The sequence below is a fragment of the Cygnus olor genome, chromosome 14 (assembly GCF_009769625.2).
Source record: "Cygnus olor isolate bCygOlo1 chromosome 14, bCygOlo1.pri.v2, whole genome shotgun sequence".
In the NCBI taxonomy this organism is placed as follows: Eukaryota; Metazoa; Chordata; class Aves; order Anseriformes; family Anatidae; genus Cygnus; species Cygnus olor.
Window position 1 is genome coordinate 4,850,052 of NC_049182.1, and position 22,157 is coordinate 4,872,208.

At 46.5% G+C, this 22,157-nt stretch overlaps 1 protein-coding gene across 3 annotated transcripts in view; it reads right to left on the bottom strand.

Annotated features, from left to right (window-relative positions):
- COL23A1 (collagen type XXIII alpha 1 chain) overlaps positions 1 to 22,157 on the bottom strand; it is a 174,805-nt gene that overhangs the window by 50,732 nt on the left and 101,916 nt on the right. The window lies entirely within an intron of this gene.

Consider the following 22,157-nt stretch of genomic DNA (forward strand, 5'->3'; position numbering starts at 1 on the left):
GCACTCCTATCAAGATTTCCCCTTCCGCATAAACATTTCTGTGCCCAAACGTGTGACTGGACCTCCAGGTGCTGCCTGGGGCTCTTCTCTCTAACGTCGGGGTAAACCCACCAGCCGCCTGTCCGTCTGTCCCTCTGTCCCTCAGCACACCCTGAGCAGGCACCGCAGGCAGGACGCCGGTCCCCGCTCTCCCTACGGAGGTGACAATTTGCAGGTACAAGCCCAGGGCACACCCTGCAAGGGGTCGGTCGAAAACATCCATGGGAGCTCCTCGAGCAGCTGGCTGGCAGGTTCCTGGGGGGCAGAAAAGCCCCTTTCCATGCCAGCCACGGGAACGGGCCAACCCCGAGCGTGCCGGTGCCCAGCTCAGGCCCTGTGCGACTGCTGGGAGTTGGTGCCCGTCCTCTCCTTTTCCCCTGTCATTACGAAATGCCTCCGCAGCAGCCTCCAGCCTCCCCCTGCACCCGCTGCGGGGGCTGCTCGAAACGCGGGGCTGGCTTAATCCCTCGCAGTCCCGCGACGCGCTTCACCTCGAGCGGCTCCGTAACAGTTTTACTTCTCTGCTGCTAGAGGCAGGGGGGGAGCACAGCGTTTCTTGGGAGCAGGGAATGTGCCAATGAAGCTGGAGGAGAGGCTGGGTTTTGAAACGAGGGACTAATGAGTTGGTAGCGATGCTTTTAACTCGGTTAGAGGAGGGCTGGTGCTAGAGGGCAAGAGCGTGCCGAGCTCCCATAAAGCTCAGGTTGGGCCCCGAGGATTGCGAGTGTGAGAAACCAAACGTTCTGTTTAAACAACTACAAAAATCGGTAGTAAACTTAAAGGGATTTCTTACTACTTCACACCATAAGGTAAAAATTGACTATTGCCTACATCGTGTAATTCTTTACAGTCTATCTTTTCCAGAAGGGAATTCGTAAGAAAAGAAATAACACCTGGACCTATGAGTACAGCACGCTCGCAGCAACCATTGAGACAAACCAAAGATGAGAGAGAAAATAAAATTCGTTCTCTTCCATTCCCCTTGCTGTATTTGTCTGAAAAAAAAGCATCGGTCAAAGAAATCGAACTGGAAAAGCAGGAAAAACAACTTGGACCGAGCATATGGAATCCTGCTGCCATTCAACAGCCGAATTTGGAAAAGTCTCCGCTGAGAGAACTTGAGCAGGGACCAGGAGGGACACCGCCACCTCCAGCGGGCGGTTGGGGCACTCGGCAGCGAGCCGCAGCCCCGGGCCGTGGACCCGCGCACGTGTGGCCAAGCCCAGTCTGCACAACAGAAGTCGTGGTGGGAGATATCTGCAGGAGCTTCGCAAGCAGAGCTGCTGCCACCAGACTGGGGATGAGATGAGGTACGTGGCAGCAGGTGCCAGATACCCGCAGGTGCCGCAGCTGCACCTGAACACCACCAGGGCTCATTCAGGTGGACCGGTGCTCGTACGATGGAAGAAAAATCTCTGCCTGATCCAGATACCATTAAACATTAAATCCAAGTTACGTGTCTAGTTTCAAACCCCATTAGGAGGCTACGATGGAAATTAAGGAGGCCTGGGAATTTGTTTGAAGATAAATGCTAACTGTAAACTGTTCCCTAACGACTCCGACTGCTCAGATCCTGCAGCCTGATGCTTGTTCAATATAATTAAGATTTATGTTGCATTAATGTCAATTGGGCAATCGCTGGGCCTTTTCTCCTACCCATCCCAGCTCCGCTGTATCAGTACTGGGAGTTCTTTATTTACATTTTTATGAAAGACAGCTTGGAGAGGAGAACGAACACAGAGCATGGAGCGGTCTGTTTTTAAACAACGTGTCACGTTCAAGCTAAACAGCCTGAGCGCGGAGCACAACGCGCGATCCCTGACAACGCCACGAGCCTTCCAGCGAGATGACAGATTTAATAACACAAAGACAAAGGAAGAGCACGAAATACATTGCTATTTGGAGCCGTTACGAGGAAGAGGTGATAGGTGCATCTAAGGAATAGCTGCAGAAACAAGGTTAAAAGTTCACAGCAAATGGACGGGGTTGGCTCAGCTGCTCTGCTGGGTAGTGGCCACACGTCATCTACTGCGGGCAAGCAAATGAAAAATTAAAGTCAACATTGGTTCTGTAGCTCGCAGAATATTGTCAAGAGCCCAAATAACACAGTTCTCCACAGGGCAGTAAATTATCCCTGTTTGAACTAATTTGCCCGTTGCAAATTGAGTAACTGCAAACTGGGTCGCCCTATAAATTCAGTAATCCATCAGTACCAGGGCAAGCAGGTCTGTTGCACCACGCGTACCAAACACTATTTTGCCCCTCAAAATTAAATTAAATCTGACATTCTCAAACTTGGGAAGCTGCATTGCTGGGCCCTGTTACTTCAACTGCACGAGTTTATGAACATTATGACCACCTGCCTTGCTGATGGGCAGAAGGTAAATTGGTGTTTACCAAAATTAAGGTGGGTGTTAAATGCCAGCAAAAAAAGATCAAGTTTTACACCATTTTGGAGGGCCTGCCCACTCACGCAATTGGCATTTCTTCTAATTTTCATTTTTGTGAGCTTGAAGTGGTTTACATTGTTTCCCATTCTTCCCTTTTGGCATTTTTCAAATTCTCTTCAATCTTCCCTTTTTGGTTTTTCTCCTCTGGTTAAAAATGAGTCAACCAGAAGAATAGCTTGAACAAATTGGTTGGTTCGGCCACTCTCAGAAAAGCCTTTTTTTTTTTTCTCCCATATGGCTTTACTTAGAAGGAAGGAGACCTTTGCAGCGTACCGCAGGGCCTGGTGCTGAACACTAGGAAGCTGCAGCCCCGCTCTAGCTGGCTGTTCCTGCACAAAGGCCAATTTACTTTCTTGTTCCCTGGGGAAAAGGTTTATGGTTCATAGACAGAAGTCAGATTCTGCGATGCTTGCTCAGCTGATACTCATCAGGTATTCAGGCCAGACTGCAGACTCTGAGACCACAGATTGAAGATTAAACAGTTTTGGGTCACAACGTTTTGCATGAACCTTCTTGGCTCCGGATTCCAACGGACCCAAAGATTCAAAGCAAATACCAGACACAGATTGGAAACATGCAGCACCTACAGTCTACAGAGGTTTTCCAAATTAAAAAAAATAAAATAAAAAATTCAAGATTCATTTCAAATTTGGTCCAAGAGCCCTAAAAACTCTGAAGTCCCGGGCTACGGTTTATGTTAGTAGAAAAGCCACCCAGAAAGCAAGCTCTGGTTGTTAGTGGAGGAAAGCTCCTTGCAGCTCCATATGTGATCCAGTTGCTTTCAAGATACAGAACAAGCAAGGAATTATTTCCCTTCATATGCCCCCACGCAGCCTGCCTGAGCAAGGATGCACACAAGCATCCTCCTCACCACATGCTGGGGAGCTGTGCTCAGTCTCCTGGGGAAGAAGGCTGCTCCAGGACCCAAGCTGGAACAACTGGGCAGCATTCGAGGTGGTGTGGTTTGGCTAGAGCACCTGGGCACCAAAGGTTTACGCCACAAACTCTCCTTTAACTACAGCTGAGCTACAACGAGGGGCTCCCGGTGAGATGAGATGGGGTGCAGAGCTGGGGGAAACAGCCTTAAACCATCCCTACACGAGGTGACAGGGCAAGTCCGTGTCCCAAACGTAACCTTCACCACCAGCAACAAAACCCACACGAGAGATACATTAGCCTGGGATGGCACAACTCAAGACCAGAGGCAAATTTGGGCTGTTTCAGTGTTTTTCCTAGCTGTAGCCAACAAAGGCTCCTCTTCCCTTGGGTGGATGCTTTTTACAAAGGGAAAAATAATATTCAAGATCATTCAAAGAGTGAAATGATATATAGGCACATGTTGAAACAAACCAAAGTGCCGATCACGCTACATTTAAGGCAAGTGAGGTTGTGCTGCTCGCCCAGTACTCTGGATTCCCCCCTACACACACCCCCTTAAATCATTTTTTCCCTTTTTCCCCACACCCAGAGACAGTTTCTTCAAACAGTCAAGTGCGTACAGCTCTTTTGTTTAGTCACCAGGGCACGAAGATAAACTGAATTTGAAATATAAATTAAGAAGTGACTGGAATAAAGCCACAACTGCACTCACATCAAACACGGGCTATTTGCCTTTTGTTATGGCTGCTCTTGCTCAGGCTACTTTCAGATAATGCGCTGGCACAGGGCAGGAGCAGATGTACAGAGTGCTCCCCGCCTTCTTTTTAAACCAAGAGGATGCACATTTTGGCAGCTGTGCGGGCTGCCATATGCAAGGTGGGAAGGTTTACATAGCAGATTTCAGCTTTATACATCTGCGCTGAGGCAGCTGCTTCAGTGCAAATCCTGGGCAGAGACGGTAGCTTTGAAAGCCCTTCAGAAGGCAGGTGCCTACACATAGGCACACAGGCTTTTGCATTTCTTTATGAGAACAGTGACCACCTCTGTTCATCATACCTATATGCTTCTGCACGCTCAAAATACCTCGTAAAGTTTAAAAAATCCTAAGCAAATCATTGCCTGGAACAAACGAGCAGATACCCCCAAGGACAGCTCTTTCAGAAGGCACGTGCAAGTAGGCTCTTCTCTGCTGAAGTACTTGCTAGCACAAAGCCACCTCCTGGAAGAGGCAAGAAGTCCCCAGGGACCAAGATGCCCAGCTCTTCAGCAGGTGGGGTGGAGCACTGCTCTGCGCCAGTCAGTAAACTTACCCTACAAGATACCAGCATGCCTGCAAACCCAAAAAACTCATGCAATGCGCTGGGAGCACCTCTACAGCCCAAGAAACGGTCGTGCATTTTGCTTGCAGCAATGCGTTCGTTTTCTCTTTTCCCCAAAAAACTGTAAGACACTTCTATAAGGTAAGCAAGATAATGAAGCACTTATTGCTTCCTTTGGTTTTCAGTTACGAGCTCACATTTAAACAAGTTTGACATGTTGGATTACAAAATCTCTAGTGCAACATTCAGATCTGACACAAAGTACTTGGGTTTTGATGAATTGCATTTTTGGAGCGCGGAAGTACTCAAAACTAATGCTTATTATCTACAATCAGAATTAGCTGTTCCAGATCCAGGATCCCACAGCAAAATGTAAAATAGTCTCTATCATTTTGCATATTACTCAATACGCACAAACTGCAGAAGAGAAACTGGCAAGACAGGACTTGGAGAGCAGCTGAATAACCCCGCTCCTCGTAGACCTAGAAAAGGTCCCAGTAACTGCACAGGAGTAAATACACGATGGACTTCAAGCAAAGAAGCTTATACTTTGCATTTAAATGTTATTTTTATGGGAGCACATCTGAGGATGCGGTCTCTGGTTGGTGCCCATTGGGGCAGGATTCCCCACCCTTCGTTTCTCAGCTTCCCCAAACCAAGAGCTCAATCTGCCACGTGCAAACCATAAAGCAAGAGATGGATAGGGCCAAGCGGGTCCTAGGAGCATGTTTACAACGATCACAGTAGTATCACCAACAGATTTAGCTTCCATGTTACCAATAAACTTTAACATAAAAATCAAAGTTTTCCTGTTTCAAAGCTCATCCCATGCTGCATTATTACAAGTCTCAATTTCAGCGTCTTTAAAAGAGCTCTTAAATTCTTCCTCCTGGGATCTTCAAAAGCAGCAGTTCGCTTCTGTTGCAAACCCTCTCTCCTCCCCCCCAGCAAGTTTTCAGCATGCAGAAAGCACTTCCTCCTCCTCTGCCTCGTTTTCTACACGCTTCCTCACAAGCATCATCGTAACGAAGAGTCAGGGCCAAGAATAGCCCATCAAAGACTTCCACGGCCAGCTCAGGGAGCTGTTTCTATTTTCATTATTTGCGTTAACCCCGGGCCAAGGCTCCACGTTGTTGCATGCTTCAAACAACAAAGCAAAAGCGCATCTCAGTGAAACAAGCCACATCAAAACCGCACAGCCAAATTCCTTCCACGCAGAACACACGTGAGGAGGAAGGTTCGTGGCTAGGAATAGTTTCTTCTGTGTGGTGGTGCAAGCAAGACCCCACCAGCGCACGCATGTTCCAGCAGATGTTTCAGATAAGGGGAAGCTGAAGAATACACCGCTGGGGACTTAAGTTTTGCTCTGACCTGACTGCAGCCACCATTTGGAGTTTCTATTTTTACGCTGAACTTGGCCAGGATCAAACGCTGATGACTGATTTTGAAAACCTAATGGTATTACATCAGTTTGGCTCCCAAAAAAGCCTGCAGTCTCCAGCAAGCCAGCCAGGTGATGAGCAACAAGCTGGTGTTGATGAAGCCCTTGTGAAATTTAAGTAAAGATTGTACTACACAGAAAATAAATTAATCATGTTTTATCACACTGACAGCAGGGTTACACAAATAAATCTCGTTAAGCTATGGACATGAACAATGTTGGCTGTTTCAAAATAATTGTTCTCAATGTAAAGCATTCAGCGTAACTACCACAGTGACTTCATAAGAAGGCATCTGTCCTGCAAAGTGCTACAAGATGGACACAGATGATCCTTCTCCCAACGTGCCTGAGCACCAACACGGGATGGGTGTGGATTCACATTGCCCTTTTTTAATCCCACAAGTCCCTCTAAGAAAGCAGACCATCTGCAAGCAGCCAGTTACTGACGGCAGGGAAAAGAGGAAAATGAAGTCCTCTCCTGCACACAGATAGAGCGACTCTTCCCTTGGCATGGCTGTTTGAGGGGCTCCTGGAACAGGGATGAGGCGCAGGGCTTTGGGACCGGTCTCACCCAGCACCTGGCACCATCTCAGAACTTGGGGCACAAACACACGCAGGTATAAACGAAGGCACTGCAGGTACACCCACTACTTGCATCCCCGTGGAAAAACTCCAAGGTTTGTGGCGCGTCGTTTGCCACCAGCAAACCCCTGAAGCCAGGGAACCACGGCGGAGAGCTGCAGGAGGGGACAGCGTGGCGAACTGCGCTGCAGCACAGAGCAGTGCACGAGACGATCGCTGACCGCGTGCGGTTCGATTCACCGCTTGTGCCAGGCACGGCGCACGAGACGGGTGATCTTTTGGGCAGCGTCATTTAAAGGAAACATGATTCAGCCATCAGGAACTCCGCTCTACCAGTAAATGTGTCACTGAACAGCTCTGGGAGAGGTACCCTGAGCAATGCTGTTAAAATGCCGCTCGGCACACAGGGCAGAGCTATTATTAACGCCATTGTGACCTTGGGGAGCTAGAGATGTGTCTGAGGAGAGGGGCAGCAGGCACGAAATGATGCTGCTCGCTGCCAGGAAAACGCCTTCTAACCAGCAGCTGGTGGGACGGAAAGGAGCCAGACGCAGCACAGGTAAAAGCCCCACGTGAATCAGGTGGCTGATTTAATGCATCAGAGGCAGACCAGGTGAGTTTGGGGATTTTTTCCCCTTTTCTCTGCACGTAAATTTTTATACTGTGCACATCACACCACCCAAACTCTTAAAAATTGCAGTTAGTTTTTGAGAGAAAAATGCTCAATAAACAATACAAGCTTCTAAATACAACACATACAATGCTTCAAATTTCCCCATTTTTAGCTTCTATTAAAATAAACATAATCCAGACAAGCACGTAAGTCCTCTGGTTTGCCCTGCGATGAACAAGGCTGGAGTTGCTCGGAGGTTTTACCCATACCAGCTAAGGCCACCGCCATCATGGGAAAGGCCATGGCATTTCTTGGCCACAGGGTTTTTCCCCCCTTCTGCAGATATATTCACAATAAATCTTACAAGAACTTAAGCTCTAACGGTACGCTCCCAGCACAACTCAGCGAGTATGAAGTAATTTCTCTTTAGGTTCTATGGAAATTAAAACCTTTTGTGAGCAGGCAAGTACGTAACGGTGTATCTGACAGACACAGCCCGTGTCTAACAAGCATGGAGGGAAATATTCTGCCTTTTGCATTGCGGGGAGAGTTTTCTCCTCGGTAATTTAACCTTTTTTTCTTCCCCCCTAAAGCATGCAAACCATTGGTTTAAGTTTAAACACCACCGAGCCACGGTTTTTATTTTAAGCATTCCCTCCATCTTCCCAATGACATCCAAGTGGGGTTGCATGGAGGAGGAATTAGACAACTGGAAAGCAACCACTCCGCATGCACCAGTCCCTGGTTACCTCCTGGATTTAGGAGCTTCCGAAGTTCACAGGTACCCTTCATTAAGTCACTTGGGTATATTAATACCTGCCTTGACCCAAATTAAGCTCTCCCCTGAGGACAAGAGGCTCAGTGCTCCACCAGTGCTCAGCTCTGGAGGGGTCTGCAGGGCAGGTTTCAGGGCTGGCTCCTGGTAGGAGGTTTCCATGTTGGAGGGGGTCCCAGGGAAAGCTTGGAGAGCAGCCGATGAAGGGCACTGCTGAAGTACCAGCAGAAAGAATGAGAACCAAGGAGAAAAGAACAAAATATATTAAATGCCAAATGCATTAATGGCCAAGAGTCTCCAAATATATTAAAATAAAACCATCCCACTGGACTAGCCTGGCACAGAGAAATTTTCCCACTTGAGACATAACTCAGAGGCGAGAAGAGTCTCAACCTTGTAGAGGCTTCCTACATCAGGGGTGAAATTATGATGGAAAAAACGTCAAATAAAGAGATTTCACTCCTGGAGCAGCAGAAACAATGTACTTTGTTCTCACAAATTGGGACCAGGTAGGTTGGCACGAGGTCTTTGGCAAAGAAACAATTTAGCCTCAAATTTGAGACCAGAGCAATAGCATTAGATCACTTACTCCGACTTAAGTTGTGAGCAGCTGTTTGGCTTTTATTTCACACAAAAGCTTATACTGTAAAAGGAATTCCTGGCTCCCATTCAAATGCTATATTTGCTCGTAAGCAATGTTTCTCATTTTAGTCCTGATAATGCAATGAAATCAGTGATGAAAAATTTTTACAGAGAGATGTAAAGGGTGAAAAAATATTTCTTTTTAAAGGCTTTGAATTTGTTGCATTGAAATGCAATACCCAGACCTCGAGTTTTCACCACGCTGAAGATGTGATCAAGTGTCTCCTCGTTCTGACTGTGGAATTGAAGGTACCGTTGTCTTTTCTGTGATGACCCTGGGCAGACACCAGACTTGCTGTGTGTAAACAGCTTGCTTTCCCACCCATCTGAGAGCCTTCCAGCAAAGGAATATAGGAAACTTTATGGAAAATAGTTTCCATTATATAGACAACCAACACGTGCTATGGCCATATTCACTTCTTGAGGAGAATACGGCGTTTCCTGTAGCAAGTGTGAATGATCCAAACAATATCAGCTCTTTTACTGCCGTGTTCCTGACCTGTACTGCACCACTTCCAGTGGAAACACGCCGAGGCAGTTGCAGTTCAGACCGCTAGCCGGGGTCTCAATGGCACACTTAAGAACTCTGCTAAATAAGAGCAATTTATGACTAAATTAAGAGCAACACTTGTATCTGCCACTGCCTCCACCTACAGGATTAAACTTCCAGCTTTAATACTAATCCACGTCAAGCCTGAATGCAGCTAATGAGCAGGAGCACACTGCAAAGGCATTGATAAGGAAAACCAAAGAGCAGCAGCACTTCCAGGCAGGATGCTGGCACCAATTGCACGTGCCTCTGGGCATCCCCATAATAAAGAAATATTTTAATGCACACAACAGAGATTAATTACAGCTGCCATGAGAAGACATAACTCTAGGATACGTAGCCACAGAGACACACAGCCTCTTGCTCATGGCCAGCCCCAGTGAAGGAGCTGCAGAGACCACAGTCGGGGCGCAGGAGAGCTTGCTGCAGGCTGGGAACGCGGATGCTGAGCAGAGGCAGCAATGAGAGCGAGCACAAAACAGCTGTAGGAAGACCAGAAGAAAAGAATAGGTATATTGGCACGTGTAAAAACATAGTTGAGATATCAGAAAGCGTGCTGACATTTCTTTGGCACACACCATGCCTTGGAGGTGGTTGGCACAAGGTGGGGAACAGGCACAATTAATGAGATGGCACAAGCCAATGCTCACAAAAGTTGCTAAGACAAACTTTGTTATAGCCCATTTCTGCCATGTTTTGGGCCTGCTCTAGCCCAGGATTCAGTGGCAATGATTGTTTTTATTTCAATGCAAAGAGGGAATGATATATTGCTCACGCATCTGGGGAACGTTTCAGTAACAACTTCATTGTAGACTGAAGTCTTCTCCTGGGCCAGCGCGTTGCATCGAACTGCTTCCAAACGCACGGCTCAGCAAACGCCTTTCCAAAATGCAACATATTTTGTGGCGCTCTGCAAGTGCACATTAAATTTACAAATTACCAAAATTACCACCACGATTTGTTTAACCGTGTTCATTTGCTTACTTGATGCATCTTATTTGATGAATAGTTTGTTTTATTTGGCTGCTTTAGGATCACTAGTCTTGCAAACAGCTCCGAAAGTCATAATGAAGTGACTGACTTTGCTCAGCTGCCTCTTCCAGATGCTAAATTCATTCCCAAACAGCCAAACGCATCCTTTCAAGGGTACTCAGACTATTTTCAGCTCCAAAATTTCAGTTGTCTGTAAAGCAGTAGGTTTATAAATCTTTTGACATGACAGCTAAATGCATTCTCTTTCCCCATTTTAAAGTGGAAAAAAAAAAAAAGGCAGGATTGATAGGACAGAAAGGCAGCGGGGGAGATGTTAGGGGAGATGTACATGTTTTTCCTTAATAGCAAAGAGCATCTCAGAGATCAAACAGGAAATTTAAATTATTTCTGACAATACCAAAGGTGCAACCTTTTAGCTCCAGACACTTCAGTGTGGATCATCTGCAGATTTCAGAGATCAGCTAAACAACTGCTGGATCGCCAGCCTGATTTACCAAACAACATCCAGGAAAGAGGTTCAAAGTTTTACAGAGATGAGGTATTGTTGTTCTTTAAACACTGAGATAAGATGAAAAGAAAGAGGCAATTATTGAGAGCAAAGCTATCCAATATGTTACTAAGTTTGGACACCACCATCGGTTTCCACTTGTATTTTAAAGCAGCCAAGTTTGAGAAAATGGTGCGAGACATGGCGGAAACAGGAAACAAGGCCAGAGAAAGAAGGCAGGGAAAGGCTCAGAGCATCCAGGCTCTTGGGCTGGTGTTGGGGATGAGCAGTGGGATAGCATGGGCTGGAGCTGCTGGCGCAGGAGCACGGGCGAGATGGTGGTGAGGGACAAGAGATTTGGACAAGAGATTTGCACAACATGATCAACACATGAAACTTCACTCCCCAAATACATCAGTTTGAGGCTCGATTAGCTCTTTCTATGAGCCATTATTTTCCCAGTCATATTCTACCATAGTTTTTTTTTTTTTTTTTTTTTTTTTTTAAACTCTCCAAATCCAATTCATTCTCAAAAGATCTTGAAAAAGGCCAGTCCCTCCCCAAAGTGGGGCAGCGGGGTAGGCCTTCATCTCCCAGTCATTTTTATACCATGCCTATCACCACATCTTGCCAAGTTTTTAACTAAAATCAGACCTGGGTTTAAGACAACACAATAAGCTGAATCCTGCTTTCAATTTTGTTTTCTAGGTTCCAGGATACGCTTTTAAACTATTGATATACTGGATCTAATTTCACCTGAGGATCTAAAAGTACTTAAAGCAGAAACCCTGAGAGTCCTTCACGAATATAGATATACTGCTGCATTCTGAAATGGAGATAAATGAAGCCTTTAGAAGGCCAGTTAACCACGTATAAAAGTGTAATGGCTGGAAATTAGCACTGCACACGGGGAAAAAAAAAATCTAGATTCCGGTTTCCCGCTTCTGCTCTCCAAACCATGACCCGTGAGGCCACAGCGAAGGGCTGTAGGCTGGTCTGGCTTTCATTAGCTCAACTCACAACATCTTCAGGTCCATACATCTGCACCCCGTAGACGTCCTGCATGCTGATAGCAGCCTACGGGATCGTAACATTTTCAAACCACTGCTTCAGCCCTTATCCCCCCCCCCGAGATGAAGATTTTCTAGCACATCTGACTCATTCCTCCAAGAACCGGGTTGGTGTCATTTGATTATTAGTCATTATTCACGACCAGCCCTCCGGCATTTACTGCCTCCACAGCCGCATAGCTCACAGCCACGTAGTGTTGCAGGACAGAAGGGATTCAAGGAATCTTGGAGGGATTCAAGGAATACTTTACAATGATGCCCAGCCCAAAAGAGAAATCCAAACCCGAACATTTCCACTTGCAGGTCTTGGAAAACATTTAAAGGTGCCAAGGTGCCAAGAGCAGAGCACCTGCCGATGCAGCAAGGACCCCAGAAGTCACCGGTTACCTTTGCAGATCACGGCCACAAGCTCAGGAATGGTTGCACAGACCTGCCCGAACTGTAACCAGGGAGCTCACTGCAACCACAGCCAAAAATCTGGTGAAAACCAGGCTTTTGTGTGAGAGGGAGGCGTTTCCCTACCCACAGGCAGATAGGTGGGATAACCCACGTTACTTGGGTGAAAGAAAAATGAGGAATGCCATCTGGTTTCTGCAAAACTTGGCTGTCAAACCTCTCTCTGGCCGATGTTTCTGTTTCTTATCTTTTTGCTTGCGTCGGAGCTCAAACAAGATCCATCTGAGCAAAGCAGCCGGCTGCACAGCTCTGACAGGCCCCGCGCTCCTCCGTGTCCGAGGCACAGAGACCCCGAGCGGCACCTGCACCACGGCCAGGACAATGTGGGCACCATCCAGGGCACAAGGCTCCCCCAACATCGCTCCACAGCCCTTCAAAGTGACAGCATATTATTTTTCACCTCCACGAGAAGGACCATCGGTTACAATGCTGTCTCTACCCCTTTTCACAGCTCTAAAATCCTCCTGCTGCTGATAAAGGCTATTTTCCACCTTCATTTTCTTCTGGCGCTGTTGAATTGTGTGTTTACATTTGCCGTAATACCACAAAGCAGAGTAAATCTTGCAAACGCTCTGCCTAAATCCATATAATAAATCAGATCCTCCAAAAAGCCTGTGTCGGATGTACAAAAAAAATCACAAGTCTAAAAACCGAAATTATCACAAGCTCCTCAGCCACACAGGAAAGCTGCTATTGCTCTGATTGACGGGGGGACATGAACAGACCGAGGCAGGGCGGCTGACTGACAACCCGGTTTCCTTTTGTGTCTGATTTTGCTTGGTAAACCATTTGAAACATGTCAAACAAACACTGCACTTCAACAGTTCCCTGTGAAACTCTTGCCAACTCCGCTCCCACTGGAGAAGGCAATTACCTTATTTATAGGGATTGGGGAACAAACGCTGTATTTCTTCTCCATAATCATTTATTAATTGTTCTCATATTGAAAAGTGGCTTTGATAAAATAAATAAGATCCAGCCCGCAATCATATTGCTGCAAGAAAAAGGAATTTTGCAAAAGTAGGGCATCCCAGGGCCAGCCCGGTGCATGAGCCGGCTCACGGTGTCTGCGCCCGCCTGTGCAGGGAATGGGAGTGAATGGGGAACTGCAGAAAACATTTAAGAAGAGAAACTGAGCAATGGAAATATGTCCCAGCTTACACATAGCCAGCATGGTTCAGCTCCGAGGATTTATTGTGCTGTTACTGTTATAGCAACCGGCAGACTATGGCATGTTTTGCATACGCAGCCATTGCATGTTTTACACACACACAAGACTCCCGCTCCAAAGCCGCTGCTCCTTCATCTACACAAACAACAACAAAAATGGGTTTCAATAGGAAACGGATGGAAGGAAGGAAAGGATAAACAAGAACGAGGGAATGACCATCCGTTTCCCATGGCCACTTAACTCTGGCAGCAGTGACTCACGCAGGTTTTATGGTGCCATTTCACAGCCACAGAGGAGAGCTCACTTCGACCTTGTAGACGGTGCTTCTCTTTCCACTTCTCAAATCCTGAAAATCCCTTTTTAAATTTCAGAGGTATGAGTTTTGCCTGAAAAAGCTCAGTTTTCTGCAGGTGTTTTGTTTTCCCTTTAATTATAGCAGGAAATTGCAAGAAACTAAAGTAAACTGGACACTTGACAATCACTAGAAAATATTTACTCTAATATAACTATCACTGCCCAAAGCAAACAAACAGTTGCCAGAAACAGAACTGAAGTTGACAGAATGAGAAATAAACACAAGAATAACGGATGGGTTCAGCACAAGACCTTCGTGTGCGTCCCCAGAACCGTCCGTCCTCCTCTGGCACCGCCGAGCTGGCTGCCCCAGGCCCCTGTCCCGCTCCACCTCACTGCTCCTGCCCACGGGGCTTCACCAGGACGTGGTCTGGGACATGTCAGCGTCTTCGTTTAAGCAACCGAAACCTTGAAATCCAGAGAACTTGTTCGTTTCCCTCTGTTAGAGCAGGGTTGGAGCCCAGGAGCAAGGGAAGCCCATGGGGACAGGAGGAGGTTTGCTGCCCAGACTGCACAATGGAAGTTAGAAGCACTCCTAACTCCACACAACTCTCAATTTCGAGCAACTGCAAAATCAGCGCCACTTCGCCGTTTCTGTGCAGTGGAACCGAGGGCACAGGTGGATTTGCTCCTTTCACGAAAGCCACAATACCACTGACATGGCTCACACGGCCACCGCTCAGCCAACGTGTGCGAAACCAGAGGGATATGGTCAAACCTGGCAAACAAACCCAAATCTGCCTCCCCGGCTATTTAAGCAGACCCACTCCGACAACCAGAGGAGTGGCTGGGAAACGCCCCAGCCTTGACGCTGTGCTACCCCATCAGCAGCACCTCCTGCCCAGCCACCGCATGGGCAATTCGTGCCCACTGAGTGCAGCGTAGACCAGCACCGACTTCTGTTCTCAGCCCCTCCTGACAGTGAACGAAATCCAAATGTTTAGCTACATATCCTTTACCAGGGCACATAGCAAGAGGGCCACGAGCACCGAGCCACGGCTCCGGACCCACCGCGCATCCCAGCCCAGAGCCTCCTGGCGCAGGCAGCCCAGCGAGCTGCAGAAACCCAAGCACGAGGCCGAGGTCAGTTCTGTTTTGCTTGTGGTAGCTTCGGATCAAGCTGTTTAATTTTATCTTTTGGTCTGATGATGTCTTTGCTCTAGAAGACATTCAGAAATGGCCACATTTCTGCAATTTGTAAAAAGGAATTTCCACCTAGGTGGAAAGCGGAGCCCTCTCAGCAAGTCACTCAGGCCCTATCGTGACACGCATGGAGCAAGAGCCTGCAGAAGAAATTAATTCAGCACATAGGGAACAAAGAACTGCCAAGAGAAATATTAACTTTTCTCAAACGCAAGCCTGTTTGACATTGTTTTTGCCATACTTATTTGCATACAATGCACATATTGCACAAAACCAGGCGAACTAATGACAACAGGAATAATTCCTCAGAGCAAACAACAGTAGGGCAAAAATTCAAATTATCACCATGGGACTTCAGGTATTTGCCCCCCCCCCCCCCAGCCCCGGAGCAAACCAAGCAGAACCAGACAAGCCCGGAGCGCTTTCACGTTCCCTCCTCGCCCCAGGCAGAAACCCGCCTCGAACACAGAGCAGCTTTGCCATCTCTTTGCCATCTCTTCCCACCCCACAGGCTCAATACTCCTGGAAATACTACAGCCAGCGTGGAAATGCCTAGGATGAGACATTCCTGGTGCGTTGTCATTGTCACCTTCATCGATGGCAGCCCCCGACTCAGCGCCGCCCTGCGCTAATCCCCGGTTCAGCCGTGCTCCACCTCTGCCTCTGCAATTACCCCAGGCCTGACCCACGGAGCAGCGAGATCTAATCCAACCCCTGAAACGCTTCCAAGCCAGATGCAAGCTGCCAAGAACGAGTCTGCATTCCTCAATTTCTATCACCCTTGGCTATATGTTTTGTTGGCTGAATTATCTTAATAGAAACATGGTAAGTACTCGAGTGTGAGTGCATGCACATCCCCGCCGCCAGGGAGAAACTTGCTTTGCCCAAACCCTGGGGAGCCCGTACGCTTGGGGTGCGTTGGAGACGTGCACATTAACCCCACCAAACCAGTCCTTTCAACCTGACTGAAAACACAGACCACCCACAACAGTTTTCCTGCATAAAAAAGACCTATTTTTCTCAAACTGGTCCAGCCCTTCCTTGCAGGTCACTAAAAAGTTCTATTTCTAGAAGAAGGGAGGAAAGGGATTTTCAAGCTCAGTTGGGCCGTGGACTCACTGAGCATCCTAAGTTCATGCCCAGAAGATTCTTGGTAGTCTGAGGCTGAACAAGTCCCTGTTTGACCAAACACAACTGCTCCTGTGTCCCTCCTTTCGTCTCCTCAGACAAAGATGCTGAAGGAAGAGAGCCTGACTGTCTTCAGAGGGACGCACAGAAATGCTCCATGCCTAACAAGGTTGGTTTCCAACAAACTCACATAAAATAAACATCTGCAGAACTCCTGAGCATTGGACTTCCACAGCACCCTAAAGAGCTGTCCACAGCAGAATAGACAAATACTTTTTCGTTTTGTGTCTACTAACATGTTTCATCCAAGAGACGTACAGTGGTGCCTCATGTTGTTGGAGTAGATAGGGAGAGAGATGAGACCACGTCTCATGAAAAAAAGTAGGGACGTCCCCACACTCCAAACTGAGTGTTTAGATCTAAAAGTTTTTGAAAGGTAGAGAAAACTGGTCTATTAAATTCTACAAGAAAAAAGGCTGGTGATCTTCGTGTAGATTTAGAGCAACTGGGGAGTGCTCTGGCCATCTATTCAGACTCTTTCCAAATACTAGATGTCAGATTTCACTCCCTCTAGGATACAATAACACATCCCTTCCCGCAACATCTAAATCCCCCAAATCAAGACCCCAAATCCACCAGCTTCAGGAGGCACAGGGCTGTGCACCACAGGGTGCTCAGCATGATGGGAATTTCCATCCACCCCAACAAGGGGTTAATGCCAAACGGACTGGCAGCATCGCCTCTCGCCGTTAAAATGAAATGGGCTCCTTCCTTTCTTGTGCCACACACAAAACCCCCCACTAAGTTTCAAATTGTTTTTCAATCTAGTTATTAAATGAAGTGTCTTTTTTTTTTTTTTTAATCTTAGAAAAGAAGATTTGTTTATTTGTTTATGATTTCTTTTAGAGCCAATGTAAGAGGTCAAATAATTTCCAGATGACATCCAGACTGTTTTGTATTTGAATTTCTGTAGTTTTTTTCTTTTGAAATAGATTGAAAGGAACACAGTTTTACAGGAAAATACAAAAACCCTAAATCCCCGATAGAAATAACATTAGTTTCAGCTTCCACTTGCACGGGCATTACCGACACAGCAAGATTCGTGCTGCAAGATATGGACTTGTGTTGCTCAGCTCAGGGAGCACCTAAGTGTGGGATACGATACTGTTTTTATCTTCATTTTCCAACTTGTCAGAATATTTGGTGCTTCTCCCAGTGCCAGGCTGGAAATCAGATGGTAACAGGAATTGTATACATCATTTCCAAACAAGTTTCCAGTTTAAGAATTGAGGACAAGAGGCTGGATACCCAACCGTGAACCAAATATAAACCAGAAATGGCACAATTCCTAGTCGTTGACCTCCAGGTCTGTCAGCTGAAGCAACACATACATTTTAACCAAAGTTAGATTTCCTGGCATTAATCACAGGCTTAATTAACCCATGCAAGTGCCCAGGAGAGGCACCATTTTGCGTCTCAGAGCCAGTCAAGTTTCAGCCCCTGACGTGTTACCCCAAAACCTGGCCACACGGAGCACAGGAGATGCTCTCCCCACCAGGGCTCCCCGTCGAGGAAGCTCCCAGCTCGGCTGCCGACCGCCCTGTAGGGTTGCAGCATGTATTTAATGCGACCAGGCTGAAGCTAAGGGCCAAATGCTGGAGGCCTGGAAATAAAATAATAAAAAAACACCGCCTAGTCCATTTCTGTGTCTGAAAAGACTACAAAGGCTTTTCCTCGCTCAGAACTGCTGGTTTCCCAGCATTCACAAATTTTGGTCTGAACTAAGCTACTTCAAAGGCATTAGATATGGCTCAGAGAAAAAACAAAATTGGGAAGAAAAATTTGCTGGCACTTCAGCAAAACACTGGTCACTTAGTGGGATCTCCTTGGGATCTCTGAATTAGTTTCAGATTGCTTGAAGTTTATCTTGTTGCATCTTTTTGATGCAGAGAGATTCACAGCGGCCAGTGAGATGCACGACAGTTTTGTCTCCGCAACCCCTGAAAATTCAGGGAAATAAATGCAACTGCTTCTTCCTAGTCATGCAAACAGTAAGCCCAATTGCTTGCATTCTCAAGCTTTCATCCGTGAGCGAAGGGCAGGAATGAAACCAACACTAGCCCTAATAGTGTCTCGTGTTCAGCGCGAGCGCCATCCCACACCCAGGTATGTGGCTCAGCTGCGGCCGAGCAGCACCTCCCAGCCCCACTGCCACCGGGCTGCACACAAGCTGGGAGTCGTCTTCACTGTGCAAATGGCCCTGTACGATTTGTTTTTTCACCTGTGAAGAGCTCCCCAGTTGCAACTCCAGAGTACAATCAACACCTGATAAGGAAATTCCTTCTTTTTGTAAAGCATTCATATGAACACACAAATAAAAATGCAGAATTTAGTGAACAGTTCCTTTGCAATTTCTCTTTACCCCACTGAAGTTTCAGCCCAATTGCGCCACTGCTTGTATCCTCAACCAAGGAGCTAGGCTGGTACCCTGCAAGGTCCTCATGGTGGCTGAGCTCCCAGCCACTGGTACAAGACCAAAAAAGAGTCTTCAGATCACCCCCGTGCTACATTTGCTGTCTATTTGTGAGCTGTGCAGTCTCCAAGACTCCCTCTCCTGGGTTGTCCAAAGGATGCAGCCAAACCCTTCCCCGGGGCTTTGGGTGCTTCGGGTGCACCCAGCTGGGCGGGAGGGAAGATGGTGCCCTGGGGAGGTGGCCCAGCAGGGAGGGGAATATTGCTGGGAGCTGTTGCAAACACAATTTAAGGATGCAGTTCTTACCCAAAGTTTGCCAAACTCCTCCACAATTACACGCAGCAGGTACAAAAGCTGATAGAGTCAAATCTCTGCACAGATTAATTTCCTGCTTGGTGGCAGAGACGGTGCTGACTGGCCAGGTTTAGTAAAACAAAGAGCACGTCAGCTAGATCGTAAATTGGTTTAAAGGCTAGAAAAATTATCTGTTAGCTGGCGAAGTTTAATTCACAACAAGCTGCCTGGTATGGACACGAATTAATCATGCTCAGAAATGGATAGAGCGCTCAGAGCTTTGTGGCACATCTGTACACACGCAGTCATAAGGAAAAATTGAGAATTTCATCAAACTGGATGAATTGCCTGGAGCACAAGGCATCGTTCTTGAGCATTTCCCTGCTGAACATTTCAAACAGGTAAATGTTTTTTTCATTGCTGTTATGATGAAAGCCATTGCCTTCAGTTTGCAGTTCCTAAGGAGAAAACTGATGGTGTGGAAATCAAGGAGCCACTGCACAGCAGCTCAAATGAGACACTTAGGAGCCCAAACCTGAATTGTGGAGCCCTCCTCGACTTACATTTCACGCTCGTTAAACCAGCAATAACCAGCCAATTCCCCGTTTGTCTTCAGTGCCGTTTCAGCTCCTCTCACACCTCGTGACAAGCAGCTCTTCCAGTGCTATCCAGCCACAAGCCGGGATCCTTGCCTTAGAGTTACCTCGGATAATTCAAGCCCATATTACTATATTAGTCATTGTATTATGGCAGGTTTAATTGCCCTCTGAACATCCTGTAGATGCAAACATTAAATTGTTGTTTAAACACTGCTTCTATAGAACTTACTTTATCAGCCATTTGTATTTTGCTACAGTAAAAACATTAATTTTACGAAATGTTTTACTTAAAAGGAATTTGTAAATAACAGTCTCAATTTTCAACAAATGTTAAAGTCAGCATTTAATATTGAATTCTGGGATTTTCCAGGGAGCTTCTCATTGGAAGAGCTCAAAGAGCATGTATACAAGATGGTTATTCAGGCTTTACAGATAGAGAACAGCTCCACAGAGATGTTTGAGACGTTTACCCCACTAACAACAATTATGGACAGGGCTAAGGTCAAGTTTCCTGGTTTCCAGTTCAAGAGGCAGAGACCTCCTGGCTACCAGCCAGAGCACCCGTACCGCTGCACTTGCCCATTTACATCCTCCACCACTGACTAATTTTAAAAACCATTTATATCTTTCCCACCCATTACATTTTAGACACAACACAATGAAAGCAAGCAAATCCCTCTCTCGGGGTTTAATTTCTGTAGCTAACCTTCATTTCTTACACTCTAATCTTACTGCTGAAAACTAAGGGCAACACTTCAAGGCAAACATGCAGTCTTCTTATGTTTAATTCTTGTCTGCATGAAATAATCCCATACCATTCAGCTGCTTTACCAAAATCACGATGTCACTTCTGATATTCAGAGCTTCTATGAAAGACCAGCACTAGGCTCTACGTTGCACTTCTACCGTAGAAAAATAATTGTAAAAATAGTTTTCCCTTTTTTCTTGGTGTCTGGGGCACAAAACATTTTTATACAGACACCCTTCTCAAGTGACTTCACAAGGGGGACGCAAAAGATCCCATCAAATGCAAACAACACTCCAGGTACCCCAGAGAGATGCAAGGCACAAGCGACCACGGTCCAGCTTTCCGCCGAGGGAGACCCAGCCAGGTCCTCACGCTTGGCCATGCCTCACGCCAGTCGGGACAGGTCCCCTCTCCCACTCCGCCACAGGTCTTCCTGAAAACCCACGGTACTTTACTGAAACGCCACCTTCCGGGTGCAAAGAACAGCCCTGGAAAAAACAATCTTTGGAGACAAAACTGAGCTTTCAGAGTCCTATCTTATACTACCCATTAAGAAGGAAATTAATCCTTTCCAACCGAAAGTCGGAGCAGCACCTGGGCTGTTCAGTGCATTTTCATACGATGACCACATTGAATTGATTTCTAACATTACGGCCCCAAATGCTTGAGCAGCAACACGCTTCCACATTTTTTCACCCTAGTAACAAAGACGGACAGTGACAAACCTCCACTCTGCATGAGGTGCACATTAAAAAAAGAATTTATCTGGAGTTAATCGAAACTTGTCTTCATACCAATGCGCAATGATGCCTTGAGAACAGGAGTCTTTACTATGAACATTTTTCTTTTTTACCTTCAGTTGATTATGGTCTCTTTGCTGTTTAAACCCGAGCTTCAAGCCACATGTGTCTCCACATCAGCTTATCTGCTGCTTTCAACCTCTACCAGCCCCTGCTTTTACTCAAACAGGAAAGAATACAGAATGTTCTAGTTAAAGTCTATTTTTGAAAATAATAAAGCTACGCAAGCCCATTTCCATTTTCTGGTGTCTCCAACAGACAGACTATCCAAGTTCATTAGGACGACAGTTTCTTGGCAATCAGGCCATCCTTCATTGTGACTATAGGAACTTATTCCATTAATCCTTTGGCTTGCTTACAGAACCCTGTGCTCAGCACCAAACAAAGCGACCTGCCTTGTCGTCAGGCCCACACCTTGTGCGTTTCATTTTCGCGTGTGTTGCTGGGGATGGTGGGGTGAGGAAAGAAATCAAGCAAGTGAAGATCTAAAAGTCAGCCTAAACAGGCCTTCAGTCCTACTTTCCTGCTGTGCTTCCCCAGCAATCAAGTTGAAGTTTTTTTTTCCCTTCCTTTTTGGTTCTTGGGAGCAAATAACACGCTATTAAATTTGTGACTTTCTTTAATCATCAGTCTTGGAAGACATTCCAAGAAACGATCTACAATTAAACAACAAGGAAATTTTTCCAGAACCACCTCAGACATTCAGCCACTCCGTGTACTTAGATAACTGCAAATTTTGGCAGTTTTGGTGCTGTTCTACAGCTAGGGCTTCACCTTGGTTTTGCTCTGTGCCTTTCCCGTGCTGAGCCCACCAGCGCCAACTTCTTGGCAGCTTCTTCTGTTGAGCTGAGGACAACAGTGTCCACTTAGCTGGAGCTTGGAGGCATGAAAGTAGTGCAAATGACAACTGCTTAACATTAAATAGTAATAAAAATGCTCATATGAACACGAATATAAGATATTAACGTGTACATGTGCTCACCATACAACCCGGCCTTGCGAAAGGGAGCGCTCCCCTGCCAGCACCGAGCCGGCCAGGAGCGAGCGCTCCTTTGGAGCTTTCCAGCCAGCAGGATTTGTCAGCAGGGCCCTTCTGCTGGTTTTGAGCTTTTATACTTTGGTTAGGTTCTAAGTTAGCACGTCAGACCAAA